The sequence below is a fragment of the Coenobita brevimanus genome, chromosome 13, assembly GCF_032717465.1.
Source record: "Coenobita brevimanus isolate Jiangsu-jjx chromosome 13, ASM3271746v2, whole genome shotgun sequence".
NCBI classification, from domain to species: Eukaryota; Metazoa; Arthropoda; class Malacostraca; order Decapoda; family Coenobitidae; genus Coenobita; species Coenobita brevimanus.
In genome coordinates, this window is record NC_136966.1 from 48,824,843 (window position 1) to 48,834,698 (window position 9,856).

Sequence of the window (9,856 nt, forward strand, 5' to 3'; positions counted from 1 at the left end):
GGCGCAGGTAATATTGATACGTGACCCAAACACCTCATTACTGCTTGGTACAGGTGAAAGTGAGTCCTTGGAGTTTGAGTGTGTTAATATTTTCTGAGTTAACCTTCTCATGCAACACTAGTATTCTCTTCCTTATAACTCCAGACGATTTCATCCAGCTGAGTTAGTCGCAGAAACCATAGAGACTGAATGGAGGCTTTTCAATCATGCACATCACCCTAACCACACGTGAGATTAACAACAACAACAACGCATTAAAGGGTGATTGTTTTTCTTTTATTTTGAGACGACATACAAATAATTTCTTTAATGCACACCCGGATCATACGTCACCTTATCTCTGTGGTGGGAGTTATGGCTGGTGATAAAGAGGAGGATGAGGATGGTGATAACTTCTCTCTCGATAACTTCTCTAGCCAACTTTTCGTTCTGATGTCTTTCATAGATATTCTGTGTCCAGAACAATAGGCGACTAGGATGAAAATACGAGAAGTGAGGGAGGGAAAGAAGTATCCAAGAGAGAGAGAGAGAGAGAGAGAGAGAGAGAGACACACACACACACACACACACACACACACACACACACACACACACACACACACACACACACACACATGCAGAGAGATAGGAGGAAAAGAATAGTTACGGGGTGCGGAAGGGACAGATAAGAGGGAAAGAGAGAATGTCATGAGCTGGGTAAGATAATTTCAGGGTTGTGTTTTTTTTTCCACAATATCCCTAACTCTATAGACAAACAGGGACGACCATGGTGCTGAAAAATGTAGTCTGCCTGTAACGAGAATGAAATAATTGAAATTCCCCGAGGCCCAAAGGCGTCAGTGAAGAATGCTTCAATCCGCGCCACGCTGAGGCTAGTTAAATCGTCTGACGGGTGCAAGGATTAATAAAAGTTTAAAATTCTCCCGTCCTCAAAGGGTAAAGATGTTAAAATGTGCGTAGGGTTGTTTAGTTTATCATTTTTTCTGTTTTTTCTTTGTTTTCCCTCTTCTTTTCTTTCTTTTTTATTGATATCCTGAAAACGTATGCACCAAATTTAATGGAGTGTGTGTTTGGACGTGGCAATGGATTTCTGAAATGTGAAGCTAGAATTTGTTGGAAGAAAATTAAGCGTGGAGTGAGACCAAGATGGATGACGCCTTACGTGATCATTTCTCATGGGCCTTTGTCCTGTCATTGCCTTGTGCCCTGCCTTACCCTGCCTCCCTCAGTGACCCTGCCTTTCTCCTATCGTACTGCCTCCTTCTCTCTCTCTGCCTTTCTCCTATCGTACTGCCTCCTTCTCTCCCTGCCTTACCCCTTACCTTCTCTGTCTTTCTGCTTCACCTCTTACCTTGCCTTCATGACTGCCTCAACCCTCATACTCTGCCTTCCACTCTGCCTCACTCCTCTTACCCTGCCTTCTTCTCTACCTCATCCCTCTTACCCTGCCTTCCTCACTTCCTCACTCCTCTTACCCTCTCTTCCTCACTCCTCTTACCCTGCCTTCCTCTCTTCCTCACCGCTCTTATCTGCCTTCTTCTCTGCCTCACCTCTCTTACCCTGTCTTCCTCTGCCTTTCCCCTCTTATCCTGCCTTCCTCTTCCTTGCCCTTTTTATCCTACCTTCCTCTGCAACACCCCTCTTATCCCGCCTTCCTCTTCCATACCTCTCTTATCCTACCTTCGTCTGCCACACCCCTCTTATCCTGCCTTCCTCTGTCACACCCCTCTTATCCTGCCTTCCTCTGCCACATCCCTCTTATCCTGCCTTCCTCTTCCAAACCCTCTTATCCTGCCTTCCTCTGCCATACCCCTCTTATCCTACCTTCCTCTGCCACACCCCTCTTATTCTTCCTTCCTCTGCCACACCTCTTTTATCGTACCTTCCAGTGCCGCACCGCTCTTATCCTGCCTTCCGCTGCCACACCCCTCGTATCCTACCTTCCTCTGCCACATTCCTCTTATCCTGCCTTCTTTTGCCTTATCCCTCTTATCCTGCCTTTTCCTGCCTCACCTCTGTTACCTAGCCTCCTTTCCTGCTTCACCTCTGTCGTCCTTCCTCCCTCCCTATCCATCCGTCCTCGCTTTGAATTCCATATCCCATCCGTCTTGTCGGGCCATCCTCCCATCTTCACCATCTCATCATCCCTACTCCGCCTTTTTGACCATCAGCAGTTTCCCTTCATAAGCCCCTAAACAGTAATATCAGTACAAAGTAAATGTAGCTCTATGGGTGTTGAGAAATGGTCCCTGGTTGAAAAAGTAATTATTACTGAATATTAACCCAGTAATAAAATGCTGAAGTTTGGCACACTTTTTCCCAGGAGCCTATTTTTTATCGATTTCCATGTAACTTTTAACAGAGATAGAAATGTTCCTTTTCGTAAACTTTTGGTCAAGGTGGAGACTGTTTTTGAAATATTTGATCAGAAAACATAAATGTGCTACATCTGTTTCATATGTCACTGGGTTGGTGCAGTAAGTTCTTCTAACATCCCTGCGTGCTGATGTGTAGGGCCTAAGTCAACATCATCGCCCCGCCCACGAACCGAGGGATGGCATATGTCTAGCTGTCACCTTTGGCATCCCTCCCACCTTACCGACACACTCACTCTTCTGTCACACCTCACCAGCACATTTACTCTTTCGTCACGCCTCACCAATACACTCACTCTTCCCTCCCTCCTAACCAACACACTCTGTCGTTACACCTCACCGATACACACCCTTCCTTCACACCGTGCCAACACACAAACTCTTCCCTTCCACCTTACCAACACATTCACTCTTCTTTCACATCTCACCAGCACAGTTACTCGTTCATCACACCTCACCAGCACAGTTACTCGTTCATCACACCTCACCAGCACAGTTACTCGTTCATCACACCTCACCAGCACAGTTACTCGTTCATCACACCTCACCAGCACAGTTACTCGTTCATCACACCTCACCAGCACAGTCCCTCACCTCTCGTCCCATGGCTTATCGAGGTAACCATATTCTCGCTGTCACACATCACTAACACACCCACGCGTACTTCACATCTTACCAACACATTCCGACTTCACACCTAACCAACGCACTTGACTTTTCCTCTCACCTCACGGGTGTCCACGGCAGGTTTCTTCTTGGTGACACGCCTCATGAACACACTCACCCCTCCCTCGCCTCCCATCCCATAGGTACCATTTTTTTTTTTTTTTTTCAATATCAACCTCTGTCTTCCTCAGTTTTCATTAATCCTTTAATTCGGTGACGTAATTTTCTAGGTCATGCCTGTACCACGTTGAGTACACCGCTTCCCGTCCGATCAGCGAAGTTAAGCAACGTTGGGTCTGGTTAGTACTTGGATGGGTGACCGCCTGGGAACACCAGATGCTGTTGGCATCCCTACGTGTCAAGTGGGGTTGGTGGAGGATTAGTGCCCCTCCCCGTAAAACAATTAACTCTAAGCCCTTGGCCACCCCGTCTGGGATACATGGCGTCTGGCAATGAATGAATGAAATGCCTGTTGCAACTAGATTTTATTCGACGTAGGAGAATCCCCCATAGTGAAAGGGTTAATGAAGGCTGTATTTAACCCCTTCAGTGTGAGAAGTCTATTCAGAGGTGCTTGTAGTCGGATGGTAGAAGCAAGAATAAATGCAGAAATATGGCATGGGCGGAAGGGGTTAAACGTTTAATCATTTGGAAGATTATTCTCTTGCCGTCGCGCACCACCAAATTCATAGTCGTTTTTCAGCACACAAATCATCACGTACAATAGTCCTCTTTACACAACACCATTATCCCCCACCCGTTGTCATATACTGTACTTCAGTAAGGCATTCAGTTTCGTCACCGTCAGTCACCATCTCGTCTTCATCTCATCACAAATTATAACAACTACCATCTCCTCCCACAAGTGATACGTCATCGTCATCATCATCATTGTCGTCGTCGTCGCCGTTGTCATCGTTGTCGTCTTCAGCCTAACCTTAGTTCCCAGCTGAAAGTTGAAGTGAGATAGGATCCACACTTAAAGGAAGAACAAGTACAAGTATGGAAAAGTAGCAAACAGCATGGCCAGCAAAGGGGGTCACATAGTCATTCAAACCTTCGAAATCCTGACTCTACTTCACAAGCAAAATCTTTCGCACGCGGAGGTCGTGAGTGACACACACACACACACACACACACACATATATATATATATATATATATATATATATATATATATATATATATATATATATATATATATATATATTCATTCATTCATTGCCAGATGCCATATATCCCAAACGGGGTGGTCAAGGGCTTAGAGTTAATTGTTTTACAAGGAGGGGCACTAATCCTCCACCAACCCCACTTGACACTTAGGGATGCCAACAGCATCTGGTGTTCCCAGGCGGTCACCCATCCAAGTGGTAGGTGGGGGCGCTCACCATCCACTCACTCTATGTAGTGCTGCTGTCGGGTGTCAGCCCTTTCCTCTCATCCCTTTTTTCCTTAGATTCTCTTCTGTCTTTCTTTACTTCATTCTTTCCTTGTCCTTCTGCCTACCGGTGACTTTACACTCCCTCTTCTGTCTTTCTTTCCTTCATTCTTTCCACTTCCTTCAGCCTGTGGGTGACTGCACTGAGTGACAAGCCAAATGGTTTCCTGTGCACCGGGAAACCATTTACTACGCTGGGTGGTAACCATATAACCAAATTTTGGCACCTGGTGGTTTAGTGGGTAATTATTGCGCTCCAATCGGATTGAGCCGGTGAAGGTTTACATCCAAGGGATGGTTGGGGGTGATTGCTCATGTAATGCCACTCGGGGATGAGTGAGGCTGGTCACTCTCATCTTAAATGTCGGGACCAACTGCCTAGCCCCGGGCTCCTACTCTCCTCATGGGGCAATGTAGGATTGGATGATGGATGGATATATATATATATATATATATATATATATATATATATATATATATATATATACACACAAATACATATAAATATATATATATATATATATATATATACACACACACACACACACACACACACACACACACACACACACACACACACACAGTTGTCACCTCTTTATCTCACCACAAATATCTACACAATAATTATCCCTTCTCACAGTTTTTGCCACAGCAACAATAATCGGCTTGTTTTTATCAGACGCAACGCGGCCCCTCCTGCTGCTTCAATACTAAGTTGTGATTACTTGAAATTCAGTGAGTCTTGTTCATAAGGTAAGAATGAGTTTCGTTGATTATTAGCCAAGTCAGCCCTCCTCCTGACCATTAACGTGACTGAAAGGGATTATGAATCTTTTTCAGATTAAATAAACGCGCCATTATCTCTTCGCTATCACTCACGACTTCCATCCTTTTCAATGTTTTATCACTGAGATCATCTCAGCACTTCGCCCCTGACTGTCGCCCATAGCCGATAATGTTCCCAGTCTCTTATTACGCTACGCCACTGAACCTGTATCCCTGTCATCACTCTCCACCGTATGATATCCCTGCCCTGTCATCACCCAGGTCATCACGATACCCCTCTCCTCGCCGCTCACCCACCATCAGACCTTTGAACCCCCTTACAGCAATAATGACCTTCCCACACATCACTCCCACACAATCCTAAATATGGAACTCAGAGGGCTCATGGTTATATTGATTATAGTGGAGAAATGATGTTGCATTTCACTACAAGCCTACCTCCCCCCCATCTTACCCTGCTTTGTCACACCATCAGACGTCTCTACCCTCCTACATTAACAACAACCCTTCTCCACACACGCAAATATATGATTCCAAGGCTTTAGGGTTTTGTTTACCAGGAAAGAGATGACGCTGCGTTTCAAAATAGCTCTGCACTTCCCTCCACAACGGCTTTCCCCCCTCTGAGGTATTTATCTTCTTCAGCAACAACCCTCCCACACGTCACTCCCACACAACCCTATATATGGGATACCAGGGCCACATGGTTATTTTAGTTACGAAATAAATGGCATCGTGTTTTAATATATTTCACCTTTCTTTCACTTCCTCCACCTCGCCGCGGACGCCCCCCACCCCCTGCAAGAACAACAAACTAAATGTCACTCTCATACAATTGTAAATATGGGAGGCTAAGATTTCATCGTTATAATTATATTGGCTGGGGAAAAAATTACGTCGCTTGTCAATATACCTGTACAGTCATGGACAAAGGTTGGACTGCTCTTCCACTGCGTCTGCTTCACACATACGACAGACCCGTCACTTTCCTCCATGACTGATCATATCGAGGAGAATCATCAACTGTATGGACAGAAGGTACATACCAAGCCTCTCACAGCTTAGGAATATTAGCCAGCAGAAGAAAGTATGAGGTAAAAGAGATGAAATTTAAGCGAAATATTGTCCCAGACTGTACGTTTTCCTCCACCTCCCCCTCCTCCCCAAACGTTTCCACTCCCACAACCAAAACAACAACATCATTAACCCTCCCCCACACACGTAAATATGGGATGCCAAGGTCTCAAGGTTGTATCTACTTGGAAAGAAATGACGTTGCGTCTAAGTATACACGCCCCTCCCCTTTCTCCTCCCCCACAGACGTCTCCAACCTCCATAGCAGCCGCAGCAACTACCCTCTCACACACACACACACACACACACACACACACACACACACACACACACACACACACACACACACACACACACACACACACACACACACACACACACACACACACACACCAAAGGATTTTCTTTGCCTGGCAAGAGATGAAGTCGCGATTCTATATATTTGTGACTTTACTCAGACGTCGCCACCTTTCCACATCAACAGCAGCAACTGTAACAACAGCCCATCCCCAAACAAACGAATTTGAGATGTCAAGACCTCAGGATTGTATTTTGCCAGAGAAGGGATAGCGATGAGTTTCGTTATACGCATCTTCTCATCCCCTGCCTTCTCCTTGCATGGAATGAGTACGTTAGTTACAACCTGCTCATTAACAAGCAGCCTCGAAAGGATCAGTAAGTCTGTTGCTGCGTTTGCTTTCCTTTGTATTTTATACTTATTTGTACCTTGTCGCCTTCCTTTCCTCCCACCTCCTTGTTACTACCTCCATACCTGTCTCACCCCTCACCCTGCCCACTTCTCTGCCCCATGGACGTCTCTACCCTTCCACAACTGCAGAAACAACAACCTTCCAACGTGCCACTCCCACACACCTGTAAATATGGAATTCCAAGGTCTCGAGCTTTTATTTGCCTGGAAAGAAATGACGTTGTGTTTCAGTAGACACTCTTCTCTCCCTCCCCACTGTCCATTTCCATTTCTATCAGATGCCGCGCTTTTAAAGTGTACTGTTGAATTCACAAGTCCATAGTACAGTGGGGCGTACCTTAACGGTGTATGATATGACATTAGTTATGGGCTGCGGTAAATCGTAATCCATCAATCCGAACGGCCTGAAACTTCCTTAATAGTGGTCAGAGAATAGTATTACCTAAGCATTCCCTCTGTATTTACATAGGTTGATGCTTCAGGCCGCTGTACCAGGAAGTTCTGAGCTCAGTTGTGTAATTAGTAAATTCTGAAAGTACCGAGATCCTTACATTCAGTTACACTGAGCCAGAACAATATCATTCCTTATGTTTTGGTGCATTATCTGATATCCTGAGTAACGAAATATTCATGTTACTGCCAAAATATATCAGTTCAGTGAGTGGCATAACAGAATGGATAGTGAAAAATTTTGCACAGTACAGAATTTCAAAACTTTTCGTTCCACAGCGAGGTTGGAGATACTTTTTTTCATCGTTTTATTGATGGTAGAACTCCATCACTGCGACTGCATCTTCATATTTCAATCAGGCTACTGCAAGACGTACTCAGCTTAGGAAGGATGTCAGGCAGCGATGGTGTTAATAAAGGGTGTATCTAAACTCACCCAATTCCATAACTATTTCCCCAAACTGAATAAAATCGTCCAACGATGTTAAGAATAAAACATAGACGTCATTGAACAGGATGGATTAGTGTACGTGTACGTATGTTTCCCCGTCTTTCCTGTCATTGGCGTTTATTAGGAATGTTGCCGTAATTTGTTCCAGTTAACTCACGTGCTTTCACCGCTTTAAAACGAGGTGGTCTATCGTAGGCTTCTTAAGGTTAACAAGGGGTAACAAAAATAAATGTAAGTTGTCATCATACTGAAAGGGTTCATGGAGATTGTTTCCAACCCCTTCACTGCAGTTGTCTCTCTTCTCAGTGTAATCATACTGCTGGAGCTAAAAGTAAAATACAAAAGTTGTGGTCGTACTGAAAAGATTCATTTCGAAATTGTCACATGAACAAGGATGAAAATTCTCTTCACTTATGGCTCAACCCCTACAGTCCAGGGACGTCTTTTTCTCTTATTTTTGCTCACACCATGCGATTTAACTAATATTAGGAAAGCCCCTTGCCATGACGGGATTAATGAAGGCTGTACCAAACCCATGCAGTCAGTCCAAAGTGGAATAAATTTATCAACAAACAGAAAAAAATTGAAAAGAAGGAAAAGGTGCCACCGTGTTGAAGGAGTTAAAACTATCTGACTGACTTTGATGGTAACATATGATACTGGCGGGTGAAATAAACAGGTCCATATTACAAAATTTGCCGTCGTGCCCTAGACATGTTTTTCCTTGACTTTATGAACCCAGTCACTGTGGCTGGCCTTGGCGTGTGATTAAAGGGATGTCAAAACGGCATAACGGTTTAACTCATTCAGTACAAGAAGCCTGCTCTTTCTTGAACAAAATAGGAGATAATAATACTATATTAAGGAAGGCGGTAGTAAAAAATTAATAGATTTTAAATAATATCATTCCACCGCAGGGATTAATAAGGATATTATTTTCAGTTTCTTCAGTACGAGAAGCCTGTCCGATGCTGAATCAGATCGCATGGAGGTAGAAAGAGCAAGATATAAAATGTTTCTTTCTACTAAATGGGTGGTGATGTCGGCCTGCATGTCGACTTGATCACAGCTCAACCCTTTGAAAATGATTATCTCTTATGTATTTCAGTCATGCTGCTTTCAGACGTTTTTAAGTGTTTCAGGCAGTCTTCATTAGTCTGTTCTAGATGATGACGCTTATTTGATTATTGATAACTCCAGATAATTTCATTCATTTTAAGAAGGATTTGGAGCAGTGATGAGCTTAATGGGAAAGCTGGAAGTGCGCTGTCACCCGTGATTTACGAAAGAATGAAAATATTCCACCTTAAATTACAGTATATGGATTCGTATGATATTTTTGGTGGCAGCTTCTCGTTTTCCCCCCAAATATATACTTTTTTTTTTTTTTCCACACGATCAACAACCCTCTCATCAGACTTGAGGCCCCTCAGTAAAAGTCGTGATCATTGAGAGGAGTTTGTATAAAAACTTTTCATTGCTCCACCACCAGACATTTCTGCATCAGAGTTGATCATTTATTTTTTTTTACCAGATGTTTTCGTAAAAATCATCATCATCATCATCATCTTCATTTTAATTCCCACCATGAAATGATGTGGATAATCACCATCAGATTCGTTACTCTGATCCCGATTCCCACAAAAATTAGAGTAATAATCGTATGCTAAATGTGCACGATCTAAGCCGTTACCCACAAGGATGCTACTTACGAGTATACTCTGAATAAAAAACTAATGGTAAAGCAATCTTCCGAGCTATCATGGAACATACACTGTCTTGAGGTAACTTTTACTTGGTTCGGGTAGCTGTTCTTGCACGTGAGCAGCAGAAAGGTTAAAAGGAACATTTCAGAAAATTTCCCAGGGTTGTGTGTCTTAGCCATGAGTACGAAACCATACAAAATG

The 9,856-nt window shown here is 43.7% G+C and overlaps 1 pseudogene; it reads left to right on the forward strand.

The window, feature by feature from the left end:
• The first annotated feature begins 3,270 nt into the window (after window positions 1-3,270).
• Window positions 3,271-3,389, forward strand: LOC145416744 (5S ribosomal RNA; annotated as a pseudogene).
• The last annotated feature ends 6,467 nt before the right edge of the window (window positions 3,390-9,856 follow it).